Raw genomic sequence first — 14498 nt, forward strand, 5'->3', positions numbered from 1 at the left:
GTAATGGAACCAGGGGGCTACCACTCTCACTTGCGATTTTGGGACAGTGTTTCAACTGCCACCTAGGCAGTTCCAATTTTTCCGAACTAAAATTCAATATGGCCGTGGTCACGTGCTCATGATTCATCTGTACTAAAGGCTGGAACAGACACATCAATTCTATCAATAATCCTATCGAAAAATAAGTTTTATGAAATCAGTTTGACAGTGACAGGTATGTATATAGTTGAATATATATTTTTAATATAGTATATGTCGTGACATATGTCGTGACCAGGGCTTGAATAGGTTTCGAAAATAACTGTTTCAAACTGTTATAGAAAGGTTCTGACTGAAAGAAAAAAATAAAAGTTATAGAGCTATATAGGAACCGTAACTTATACCTATATAGTCTGATATTTAGGTTCTTTATAACGGTTATTCCGAATAAAGGTTCTGAATAACTCTTTCAAGAACCGAAATCTTTATAATAACGGTTTCAAGCCCTGGTCGTGACATAGCTCTATAAAAAACGTTATAATTTAAAAAGATATTCTACATATACTACATCAAAAATATATATTCAACTATATACATACCTGTTACTGTCAAACTGATTTTATAAAACTTATTTTTGATGTGTCTGTTCCAGCCTTTAGTACAGATGAATCATGAACACGTGACCACGGCCATATTGAATTTTAGTTCGAAAAAATTGGAACTGCCTAGGTGGCAGTTGAAACACTGTTCCAAAATCGCAAGTGAGAGTGGTAGCCCCCTGGTTCCATTACAACCAAACATTTCACGTATATTGTATTCCCCCAAATCGATGGAAATATGTGGAAAAAAGTCATTTTTCTCGACCGAAGAGTTGAGATCGACAATTCATTTAATCATCTGGGAAAAATCGAAATCGCAAAAATAGGCCGAGTTTCTCATTTCTCACTTGGAGTCCGCACTTTTACGAAGAAAACAAGGTGCTGCTGAAGGAAATCTATGGATAAATACCGAAGCTAGAGACAATTGTGTGATGTTAAATTAAGATACCCCTTCGTGATAATCGAATATTAATACCTTCAATTGCCACGAGATAATTTTTTTTCAAACCTGATGATAAATATTTGGGAAAGATACTACGCTATCGAAGAGAAGTTTGAAAGCTTTGCTTAAGCGAAAATCGATCAGATGTTCCATCGCTAACAGAGTCGGCGATCTTCGTAAAACTGATAAAATTAAAAATAAAAAAAACGAAAGGGGAACTTATTCACTTTGCAAGATTGAAGCGTTCCTTTTCGAATACAATTCGTAGGCGAGAACTCTATACTGCAAAACTATGCAAAACTTTTCCAAGTGTAAAGGAAGGAGACGCGTGCCTACGTTTAATGCCTCGACCGCCCTAATTGTTTTTCTACCATTCCGCATTCCTGGAATAAATTTGATCAGCGAATTAGGAAAGGGCGATGCAACCAAAAAATCAAGCCAATATGAATCACCATCTTCCACCTAAATTCTTACAAAACTACCTTCAGTAATGGTATCATTATCAATAGACCATGCAAGTCTGCTAACAAAGTTGAACCTCTGGTTGCCTTTTTTTCCGGATCCCTATATACGTTCAAGAGCGCAATAGCTAACTTAGTAGACGAGCTTTTACCTGCTTAGTATATAAGTTATCAATAATTAATTCCAAATTATATTACTCATGTTTGTACCAAAAGGTAGTACCCGTAAATAAATATTATTATTATTATTATTATTGTTATTATTATTATTATTATTATTATTATTATTATTATTATTATTACGCAATACCTAAATAAAATAAACTTATGAAAATATTATATTTTCTATTCATTACTGATGCCACTACTTTCCCCACATTACTAGCTTTAAATAATTTTAGTACACGGAATTTTAAAAAAGTGACATCTTTTCAGAATTTTTTGTTGGTAGTGAATGCAACGATAAAAGATTTAATACATTGTTAAAAGCATAACGCTATTTAGACTACTTGAATAGTACACGCATAAATAATTTTAGTTTTCAAAGTCCACCATACTTTTTAAATTACTGACAGTACCTACCCCTTTCTTACAGGGACGCGATGAAGCAGTCGACATAAATCAGTGAAAAGAGCTGTTCTTCGTGGTGCCGTAAGGTAAGTCGATAAATTTTTCAATCGTTTCTGTAAGTCCTCTAAAACTGGTTATAGTCAACATCCCCCTGGTCTTTTAAGGCGGTCAGTAACATGTAAATCACTATTGTATAATTTGAAGATCTCATATTAAAACAAATTCTTCCTTGCACCAATTTTCAGGATTATATTCATGACAATTCAAATTGAATCGATAATTCTGAACGGGATAAGTCTTCAGAAACTAACTCTTCAGGAAATGAAATAGAAGTTTAATGTCCATACAGTTAATGTTAAAATAATATGTATAATCAAACAGGCTGCATTATTCTTCGAGTTGGTAGGTATTTTGTGAAATTTCATTAATTTTAAAAATTATTAATGTGCTTATTTTATTGTTTGGTGCTTGGACTGATCCCCTTCTCGGAATAAACGATATCGAACAGAGAATTCGAGGAATTATCTAAGACCATATGTAGGGATGATTGTATAAAAGATTTTATTTTACGTTGAACTGGAAAATCAATGCGAAGGGACTCGATACGAACGAACTCAAACTCATACTTACAAGGGGAGGACAGGGTGTGGTAGGCATCGATTTTAGTGAGCCTTGGCGCGATGGATCTATGTCGAAAATAAGTACATAGGTGCACAAGCATTTAAGCCAATAGGCCTTAATAATAGAGATATTTAAAATCTCTCACAACCAAAATCTTTCGTAGAAAAAATCGCACACAACCCAGCCCCGCCCCCGGGGATTCCCCACTGTAGGCGCCGGGGTGTTTTTTGAAGTTTCCCCCGCGTTAAAAAAATTTGAAATGATAATTATATTTATAAATTATTATTATTATTATTATTTTAACGTGGGGAAATCTTCAAAAGACACTCAGACTCCTTCAGAGGGGAATCCCCCCGGGTCGCCAGGGTAGTGTGGGATTTTTAACCACTAAAACTCCACGACCCCGATGAAATGTTTAATAATTTACATGTAAATATGTATCTCTATTGGCTTAAACGCGTGGACACCTATTTACTTATTTCCGACATAGATCCATCGTGCCAAGGCTCATCAAAATCGATTTCTACCACACCCTGTCCTCCCTTGTTAAGTAAAAAAAAAAGATAAGAAACTAGATAAAATAAAACAAAATCAGGATCAGACGAACTAGTCTAGACTTTCTTCATATTGTGCTGTAGGCCAACTTCTTAGAGTTTAAAAAAAAAACTAAAAAAATTAAAGAAATTAAAGATTTATTCATAAAGCTTTGGAGCACGAAGATTTGTCAAATTTCCAAAGGAAACGATGAGCCAAGGCCCGAAGAAGCGGGAAATGCGAAAAAGTGAATATCACCAAAAATCCGAGTCGTTCCCTTTTTCAAAACTATCGATTCGATTAACCGACATGTTTTTGCACGTAGGAATTTCTGCTAAATTAACTTGCGACACGTTCTATTCTAAACTTTCTGCGTGTAGGTTATTTGCACTTCCGTTTCATTTCTCCAAAATCTTCGCTCGCTTATCCTTTTACACGACCACTTAATTTTAATTCAGTTCGTTAAATTCATTTTCAGTGGAATTCTTGCTGCACTTGGTCACCTCTCGGGTCCGCACCGGGGTGTGCCTGCCGCGTGTATACATATACGTATGCGTATGCATGAATACGTTCAGCCACTCTCTTCCAGCGAACTTCGTTTGAATATATCCTAGATTCTTTCTGGCACGAGTGGATGGTACAGAGATTTATAGTGGAAGGTTGCACCATTGACAAAATCCGCGGTAATACCCGTGCCAGTCCATAGATACTGGTTACATAAAAATCCCGGAGCGCAGAATTTCTGTGGATTCAGATTAATGACACTCGATATATCGATATGTCCAGATAGCGACACTTAGCAACTGGGAAATAAAATTTCACGCCCCTTTATAAGAATTTGTGCATTTCCAAACGTACGTGGAATCCTTAAAGTAGCACAGTGTTTTTCAAACTTCACCAATAGGCATTGTTTGCTTATAAATTACCGCTATTTTATTGGATAAAATAATGTTAAATAACAAGTACTTCGTTGTCATATAAGAACATGATTTTCACTATTGTGTATTGTTTAAGTAATTAGACAAATGTCCTTCGATTTTAGGGTAAGAGAAATTTGTCAGATATTTTATCTAATGAAATTTAAATACATTAATTGCTGAAGGTATATAGAAGTAAGGTGTATTCTTTAATAAGAATAATTTGATAATAGTGACAGCACTTAATGCAATAAACATTTTCTGAAAAATGAACGATCACGATGAAATTATAATTAATTTAATTAGAACATTTTCTTTAACCTTTCAGATATAAAATTGAGGTAAAAGACACAAATTTGTCGGGTACCACTATACCGGTCACCCTTATACAGAAATATAAATTGCAAAAACAGTTTTCATCATCAGCAAAGCATACTTTTGTTGGAAATTACGTAGTCTGTTAATTTTAAATGCAAGATATTTAGTTAAACAGAAATAACTTTTTTAATACTCCTTTTTCTCTACAATATCTTGACTACTGTTTCTAGAACATATGCAAGTACTTCAAACATTTTTCGCGATCTTGAATGATCAACGAAACAGTAAATATATTATTTATTGCAATTCTTCGATACATCAGCGTAAGCTCTCATATGTCCATGAAACTTATTCTAAAAAATTCGGCGCCCTATTGTTATAAAATGGGCTGCTCTTTAGTGAAATTTGGAAAAAACATTTTGCCACATACATTTGTAAGTGTCGATAGTAAATATATCTTGCATAAGCTGCGAGAAAATCGCTAAGCGATCTATTCACTGCGTCTGTGGTAAAAGCTTTCAGTATTCATTGTCGGATAGGATTGATTCATTTCGCGTTTATGCATTCCCTGCTATTTGTCCTTCGCAACTACAATATTATAATAATCTCCTGCTGATCGATAGCGCTAAATTCAATAACGCCCAGTTGTTTGAGTTAACATTTTTGGACGACCAACTTTCTGCTAGCTTTCTGTTAATCGTCAGGTATCAATTTGATAAAGGCTTCGCAATCATTCTGCCCAAAACAATTTATGTACTTACCACAATTTCCACTTCAACATTCAAATTTTAAATTCATACCCAGTCAAAATTACGCATTCTATTACCAAGGAAAGGTCATCCTTTGTCCATTAAAAAATAATGTGTTTAATGGGGCAATCCTATTTTTTGGGGGTAAAAAACATAGCAAAATTTGGGATTTTTTTTTTAAGAAATCAACTATTCGATTCGTCTAAAATTTGGACCATGTTTTGATGCAACTTTGAAGGAGGTGTAGGTTTTTTTTTATTAATTTTTAACCATAAATATAGTTTTTATGCATGATCTACCAGGTAATCTGAAACAGAAAAATGAAACGGCGTTTTATTTTATACATATATAGCTTGAAATTGATGAACCAGCAAAAAACAAAAAAAATTATTAAGCAGTGTGGAGAGTTTCAAAACTGAAAGGACTGAACCTTTAATTTTTGCTACCAAATTTTGCGCCAAGTAAAAGAAAATTGGTTCAGCAAATTCAAGCTACATATGTACAAAGTAAACCGCTGTTTCATTTTTCTGTTTCAGATTACCTGGAAGGTAAATATCATTCACACCAGCGGACAAGGAGTTTTGCGCTGCGTGACGCATAACCCCTATGTTTATTATTAAAAACGAATTACAAAAAAACTGCAACTTCCTCAAGGATGCATAAAAGCATGGTCCAAATTTCAGGTGAATCGAAATGCTAGGTTCTTAAAAAAAATTCCTACATTTTGCTACGTTTTTAGCTCATAAACCAGGATTCCCCTTAACTCATTTAGCATATTCACGTAACATTTCTAAATAGCATTTCCATAAATCCATTTTCCAGTGCAGAGTACATAACAGCGTCATAATTTTCGATACAAGTAGTTTTTGAAATTCTGGAGGACTATCGCCAAACGGTAATCGATGTCATAACAATGGTCCTTATTTTATAATGAAATTCGTGGATGTTGAGGGGTTGTGCGGTGGTATTGAAGAATTGCAATAAATCAATTCTCTACAGAGCGTGTGGGTATGATTTGAAATAATTGCATACTCCACGGCGATATTCTTCTAACAACAAGTACCAACACATTGTTAGAACTGTCAGGCTCAGGAGAGGGATACTTCACCTTCACCTGAAACCGAGAATCATCCCGTAACAGGGAGGAGAAGCGACCGCAATCGAACCTGTGGGAAGCATCCAATACGTGTAGGTTGCCGACGCCTTCGTCTCTGGAGTATGATACGTGTTCGAAGCTTTTCAGTTTAAGTGCAACGCCGTTGGTTGCAGAAACTGACGTAACAATTAAGGCCGAAGTTCGAAAGCACGTGGTGAGCCGTAGTAGTCGGGCTAGTTGTACCCGGCCGATAGTACGTTGCGCATTGTTACCAACAAATGCTTGGTTCTCCATGAAAGCAAACAGCGAGCCAATCATTCTGGCATTATTGGCACAGTCTGAAAGGCTTTGCCAGTAGAAGGGACCCGCGAAACCATTTAATGGATAATCTATATGCTTTACGGATTTGCCAAACAATAATTCAGTAAGCCCTATTCGATCTTGAATCGTTTAATTCACTCTGTAAGAGGCAAAATCCCCTTCGTCATTTCGATCTCTGTCAATATTAGTAGTCGATGTAAATTTCAGATTTTTTTATGTGATTTCCATTATAATATACGGGGTGCCCAGTTATTCACTTGTCCCCTTAAGGGGTTACTCTAGCGTAACTTCCCGTTTTTCAACGCCATCTTCGGGAATTTATTTAACAAAAACTATAAGCTTATACTATCTCGCATTTTGCCTGCATATTAAGGTATATTTGAAGTAACACTCAGAATTTTTTTGAGTTTTTTCATCGCATATGTACATAGATATAGTCGGTGGCGTAAGGTTCTGCAAACAAATTCTTCTCTGATAGGCGTTAGTGTGGGAGCTGGTCTAGTCATCTGAAATGGAAAAACTGAGGTTTATTTTATTTATTATGGTTGTCTCTATGGTTGAAACCACAGAGGCCTTCTAAAAATAAAAATTTGCAGAATGGCAGCATTTTTAGAAAAACTGTTCGATTTTCACGAAAAATTTGGCTGTTTTCCTTCTGTAATATTAATTATTGTACTTTTTGCTCCTTAAATTCTCCGATCATCATTATAAAAATAAAGTCACACATTTTTTAATGCTTCAATACCTAGGTTGCTATAAATAAAAACGTTTCATTTTCAAGAGAAGTAATTCAATGAGAGTATATCCAGGTTAGTAAGTACCTATACAAATTGGATAGTCCTTACATCATAAGGCATTCAGATAAATTGCTTCTGACTTGGTTAAAGTTACAGGATATTTTTAAGTGAACTGCTGGTTCAGCAACAGGATAATGCGAAAATCGAACGTTGAAATGCTTGACAGTTTATCGTTTTGCAGGCATCTGTGGGTTCCTAGCCAGGAAGTATTGCAACTTCTGCTATTTCCGTTCTTGAAATTACAGCGTCGATCACTAAGATGAATTTATTGATGCTGGGTTTACTTGCATCTGTAGAAATCGGAATATATTTAGCCTTCAGCCAAAAATGTATTCCTTTTTGCGAAATTACCTTTCATAGAATCCACTTCTGTAACCTCGCCCTACTGGGTTGTAGCAATAAGTTTTGGAAAATATATAAAGACCTCTCAGGAAATTTTAAATGGCTTCATTGAATATGTAAGCAATTATCATATCATATTTTATTTAAATCTCAGGTTTTGTACAGCAGACATCAAATAGGCGTAGCTATGTTAAACATTGTAAGAACTTAAAGTAGCTTGTTTTGAAAAGAACAAATAGAAAGCAGTAATAATTCATTTTAGAATGAAAAGGATAAAAAGTAGCTGGATACTGCCTCGCTGGGAAATAAATTTATTTCGTAAAACAAAACAAATTATTATTTTTTAATTACATTAGGTACAATACCTTTGAAGCATTCGAAGCGACAGGAATGTATTTTCTACAGAAGGGTACAAATTATAATTTAACAGTAAGAGTTATTAAAAACAGGAATACATTTCTCTGCCTTTGACATGAAATACTTCCATGATGTACGTATCTAATTTAATGAACTCTGGTAGCTCAACAATATTATCTCTCCCCTTTTGCAACGAATAAAGAAATGTATGTTACTGCACCCTTATGCAGCTTGCTCGTCATTATTATTCTTCAAAACATTTTTTACAAACTTACCGTAATTACTATACTCTGGACATTCTAATGTAGATAAACATTTTCAAGCACACTGGTGTACAAGAAATATGGATATAGGTACATAAAATTGTGGAAATTGCGGAAACATACATATACTTCCGTTTCTATACATACTTTGTTATAAAACGCTCACCTATCGTAAAGTATTCCGATGCACCTCTGGATTTAGTTTCGAACCAGCTCATAAATTGCACGGGGTCGTGAAATATGAGGATTCAGCTATCCAGTAAGACGATATACAATGCAAAACTCCTAAGCCAAGTGTAAGATAATTCTTGATGGTACATTTTTTATTGAACCAGCTCACATTTCTCAATTCTTAGCCTTGGAAAGCGATGTATGTACATATTTATATAAAGTACTAGCGTCCCCCGTGTGGGCTTTGCCCGAGATATTAGCGTGACTAATTCATGTTTATTAGAATTAATATCTTTTAAGGAAATTAAATTATATGGGACAAAGCTTGATTTCTTTGTAATATTTCGGAGAAGATCATTCTTGGTATAATGATTTTCTGACTTTAGGATGAATTGTTGTTGCGCATTACCTGCCGGAGCATGATGGCAAATATTATCCATCGCTCCTATTTGAACTTCTCCTAAGTTAACATACCTAGTTAATTCCTGGATCATAATTCAATGCAAACCTTCCGATAACATTCACTCTTATAAGTTCTGGATTTACCAGTGTATCTTAATATATAAAGCAGAAAAGTGTTAGTGTGCTGCTGTTTGTTTGTCGCCTAAAAACATTCGAACGGTAAACTCAGGGGGTCACGAAAATTTGTCCCAGCTCATTATACCTACGTAAATCCAGATGAACATTTCCATTTTCACAAAAAAGATAAATAAATAAAAAACAATTCTTTTACAAAATCAGAATCCAAAAATTTCGGGTGAAGCTGAGTAGCAAAAGCTAGTATTGCATACGTCAAGCAGGAGTGGATGTTCTTGAAAAATTTAATCGCACTCGGGGCATAGTAACACCCACACGGGGTACACATAAAACTGCAACAGCAATTTGTAACCATACGATCATTTTAATATATATGTCCGCGATAATCCACTTCTCCAGCGAGAAAGCGCGCGAGAAGCCTTGCCATCTGGTGGTGATATCATGGTACTGCTGCGGGCGAGGTATCGCGCGGGACGAATATGCGCATGCGCGCGCGAAGTAGACTGTCGTATACACGGGTCACGCGGTCTGCAAAACAGCCGTACACATGAAATGTTTACGCATAAATTACATGTTAATAACGCGTTTCTGAGACATGCTACATAACCAATGTCCATCTTAAAGTATGCAGAAATAACGTGTTAAAATTTTAGGAAGATTATCTCTCTTTATATAATAATAATAGTATTCAACATACCTACATATGTACAACTTTAGTCTAATTTCCGATTGTTGAGCATCTGAAAAGACTTCACTTTCATATTTTAAATATTTTCTTCCGTATTATTGAATCCAATGTTTGGCAATAATTTTAAAGCTGTCCTATTACTAAACAATACTTGGTAGAACGGTTGATATAAGTGAAGTTTCGCACATCTGTTTGTATCCGATCGGCTTGCAACGAGCTTTCATTAAACTAACAAAAACATCAGAATGATTCTACGCTCCCTGTGTCAAAGACCCCGCGTCTACGTTGCTCAGTAATTACAACGTGTTTAGTAACGGAATGAAAATTTCAATAAAACCGCCTGAAACGAGTATAACAAGCTTGATAATGCAAACGAGTTAACAGCGTTTAACGGACTAGCGTTGCTGGTATTATCAGTATCAAGACTGGCTTTTATCTTCGCTCGTAACGAGAATGTTGTAACGTAACGCGATATCCTGTTGTGTCAACAGTTTATTCCTCGTAAATGGCCCGCGAATCGATCATTAAACTTTGTATTCGTGTCGTGTATCAACGATCTGACAAAATGGACGGAGACCGAACTCTGATACAATTCATCATGGGTCAAAGTTGTAGCAGGGAGTGGCTAGATAAATCTTCCGTTCCTTTAAATTTTCCTGCTCTTAAATTCGAAGGACCACAGAATTGTAAGCAAGTACATCTATTCGGGGCACGTTCCATAATCACTCCGAAATATATCCACCTTCACTGTGTGAAAATACGTTGTAACAAAAATTAAAACGTTGAAGTATTAACGTTAGGAACATCTACCGTGCACGAGAGCATAGTAGGTCAGTGATCAAGTTCACGTATAAAATATACAGCTCCGTTCAGAAATCTCAGCAGAGTAGTTATGTTCGATCCAAATCTGAAAAAATGTAGGCAATCGTTGGAAGACATTAGATACATCTCTTCTTCTTCATCTTCTTCTCTACATATATAAATGAAAACGTATGTTTTTCTGTTTCCTCAAAACTCAGGAACTAATAGATCAATTTCGATGCGGTATTCTTTAATGTATAGTACAATTTTCAGGGAAGGTTTTGAGCTATATATCATCCCGATATTACTAAATGGGACTGAGTAATAAGCGAAATAGTGAAGCGAGGCAGATAGACCTTATCTTACATGGCGTCCACCGTTCTGCGCGCAAGAGATGCGCGTGACGGTTTCCCGCACAGTGGTGGGGATGCTTGAGGGTCACATCGTTTGCCTATCTATACTATTATATAAGGAGAGAGTCGATTTTTATGTTCGCGCAAAACTCAAGACCTATCGAACCGATCTTCCTCAAATTTTAAGACCTTACTCCTGGATACCCTAGGACGGACATAGGCTATGTAGCATGTCTCAAAAACGCGTTATTAACATGGAACGAAGAAGCGACTGGTATATGCTGCGCTGGAGGGAAAGTAAATCTCCCAAAGGAGAGAGTTACCTTTTCCGAAATATTATGAAGAAATTAACCTTGTTTTCAAAATACTTAATTTCCTTAAAAGATGTTAATTCGAATAAACATGAAGCTAATATCTCGGGCGAAGCCGACACGGGGGACACTAGTACATATATATAAAAGAAGTCCTGACTGACTGACTCATCAACGCCCAGCTCAAACCGTTTAATCTACACTCCATTCCATATAAGAGCGGACTTACGCCCCTACCAATTTGCGACCGATCTGCGCAGCTCCCACGGATCTGACACATGCGATTGGTCGTAGCACTTCTGGGATTGGTCGTAGCACTTTGCTTGCCGGTTTCCTACCAATCAACAGTATATCCCTGCGCGGAACGAGTCCGCTCTAAAGTGGAATGCAGTGTAAGAACGCGGAATTTGGAAGGTACATTTTTTTTCATGACGTAGGCGCCCACTAAGAAAGGATCTTTGGAAATTCCGTCCCCAAAGGGGTGAAAAGGGGTAAAATGTATTTTTTCGGTTTCCTTAATATCTCTTAGGTCCGATTAGATATCAACTTGGTTCTTACAAAGGTTATCCACACAAATCCATAAAAATCAATTTCAGAATTTTGCCCTAATCAACCCCTAAGGAGGTGGAAAGGGGTGAAATGTATTTTCACGGATTCCTCAAAATCTTTTAGGCCCGATTAGATATCAACTTGGTTTTTTACTTCGAAACGTTACCCACATAAATGCCTAAAAACCAATTTCAGATAATTTTAGCTGTTATTTCTGTAACACTTTCAATTCTTAACAGTGTAGTACTTGATCACGAGGTCATGTCGCAATAGAATTCATTTTGAATTAACGAACGAGGTTGCTACCATAATTGAATTTCTTGTTATCATTAATGTAATTATCATAATTGAATTTCTTGTTATCAGCAGAATTCCATCTCATTGCAGGAGGATTAAAATCTCATTATCCTGATCGCGGACAAATATTACCGTATCTGTGGAGATGAAACTAAAGTTCTGTTACATTTTGCTCCTCAGATAATTACTTTTATATTGTATATCTTATACATATTATAATAAGTCTATATATCTGTAACAAGTTTCAGTACTCTAAATTATTAATTCAATTGCCATCGATACAGTACAATTGTTATCTCAGTTTATTGCGTCACAAATATTAGAAACGTATACCTTCTTATCTACGTATAAAGAAATTATACAAAATTGTAGGTATTGCATTATTAAAAGTCTTATGAATTTAAATAACTTTACTGGAAACAATTTTTAAAATAATGTACATATACAAAATTACAAGGAAATATAGTTCCAGTCATATTGGTTTACGAAGTGTGTCTGACCATAAACACTTGTTCTTCCCCTGTGCAATTGATGCGGCGCACAGTGGCACAAAACGACCCTACGGCGATAAAAAATCTATAACTTTGGTTCTGGTCTAGATATTGTAATGAAATTCGGCTCTATTTAACCGCAATTTTACGGCCTTTAAGTTGTATTAATATAAGTGATATTAACCCTCGGAGGCCCGTGCTAGGCCCGAGTATTTAGACCCATGTTTTCGAAAAGTGGGGCTACTGGCCAATTACAATTCATATTTTATTAACATACTTACTAGTTACTGTATTATATTCTGGTAAACCCCGTCTTTTAATATTTGCTATTATTTTCATGTGATCGGTGCTCAAATTTTGCCAAAATAACGAAAGTTAAGAGCTTATCAAAAACTTTTACGTTTCCCATAGTTTTTATTCAGGATTCTAAAAAAAAATCTTTGAAAGGTGCAATTTAAGTTAGTTACAAAGTTAATTACATAGCTATATATTCTATTAAGGCCAAACATACGGATAAAATGTTAAAAAAAACATGATATCAATTACACCCATTGCAAATGGTTGCAACTTTTAAAATTTTTATAAAAAGTTTGTTAACATTTTAACCGAACGTATGCGAGTAGTAGAGTGGAATACGAAAGTAATGACTAGGTATACATACCTCTGCATTTTGAAGCACTTGAAGCTTTTTAAAAAAGGATTGAAATAACACGAGGCTCAAAAAGAACATTTTACAAAATTATAAATTCGCTAAAAATTTTGCATGATTACATTCACAAATCTTTAATTAATTCGTATTTAATTTCGCAGCTCCTTACCCACTGCTACAATTCATATTCATTGTTCCAAAATACATGAAGCCGAATATCAAACAGTAAATGTTCTGTTATCCGAAAATTCTCTAACAATAGGCCGTATGCTCGTGCCTCCGATTAATTCGGTTAATCGAGGCCGCATCGTGTCAAGCCAGAAGTCACTTTTAACTATTTATTTCATAAAATGTACCACGTACAAAGGCGGAGTAGCTGCTAGTGTCTCGGCGCTGTAAATATCGCAGGCGGCGTAGTTGGCTGTACGTTGAAACAGAGAGTCAAATTCAGAGAATACGGAACAGCGAGTCCTTGGGAACTATGGTCCTCTATGGTAGCTCATGATACAGTTTTACGCCGGCATTTCTCGGCATTGTGTTCCTGCGTCTAGCCAGGGTGTTAAACGCGGGGCGACCGAAACCGTACAACTCCGTTGCACAGCGCGCACGTTACATGCGCTCACCATAAACATCCGCAGAGAGTTGGCTGGTTCGTTCGGACAGTTTGCAAGGGCAAAATCACCCGGAAGCCGCGTTACCTCGTTCTGTCGTTCTGTACAAGTACGTCGCGAATAAACATTTGGAGCAAGACGAAACTCGAGAGCGTACTAGCCCTCGATAACTACATACTTGAGCTCTATCGAGCCACTGTTACCTCATACTCTTGCATTCTCGAATTTCAAGAAGCATACACACCGTTGCCTCTTGGCTCTTCGTCCCTTCAGGTGACTAAGGGCAGTCAGATCGCTCGAGAATCAAGTATTCTTTGCGAATTAATTACAAGGAGACGAAAGCAAGCGCAGACTTTTCCTTTTATACAATGTTTACTACTATCACGTAGAGTAAAAAAATATTTTTATTTTATATATATCTATTTTAGAAATGGCGTCACATGAGGTTGATTAAACAGTGTTTTAGAAAAAGTGTCTTTGGTTTTGCATTGATATTGAGCTTAAAAATAAAGCTGCAACGGTTTGCTTGGAATATGTTTCTGCTAGAACCTGCAATTTCGACCTGAACCAAGGAAAAAAGAATTCAACAAAAATTATTAAAATAGCGACTAGGAGATTTTTTTTTTATAAATGTCGATTTTCGGGGTGCACAAATATCTGTTCTTTTTTTATCT

At 35.9% G+C, this 14498-nt stretch overlaps 1 protein-coding gene and 1 long non-coding RNA gene across 2 annotated transcripts in view; one reads left to right on the top strand and one right to left on the bottom strand.

Moving 5' to 3' along the window:
* Window positions 1–14498, top strand: part of Dip-lambda (Dpr-interacting protein lambda) — a 302631-nt gene that overhangs the window by 106664 nt on the left and 181469 nt on the right. Inside the window, exon 2 of the mRNA XM_076809859.1 lies at window positions 2077–2137. The gene's annotated coding sequence lies outside the window, so the exon portion shown is untranslated. The remainder of the gene's footprint in view (window positions 1–2076; window positions 2138–14498) is intronic.
* Window positions 8042–10162, bottom strand: LOC143368247 (uncharacterized). The gene is made up of 2 exons (XR_013085187.1): window positions 9772–10162; window positions 8042–9602 (listed from the first exon to the last, which is right to left on the bottom strand). It is a non-coding gene; the product is annotated as an uncharacterized LOC143368247 (long non-coding RNA).

This window comes from Andrena cerasifolii, chromosome 4 (genome assembly GCF_050908995.1).
Source record: "Andrena cerasifolii isolate SP2316 chromosome 4, iyAndCera1_principal, whole genome shotgun sequence".
In the NCBI taxonomy this organism is placed as follows: Eukaryota; Metazoa; Arthropoda; class Insecta; order Hymenoptera; family Andrenidae; genus Andrena; species Andrena cerasifolii.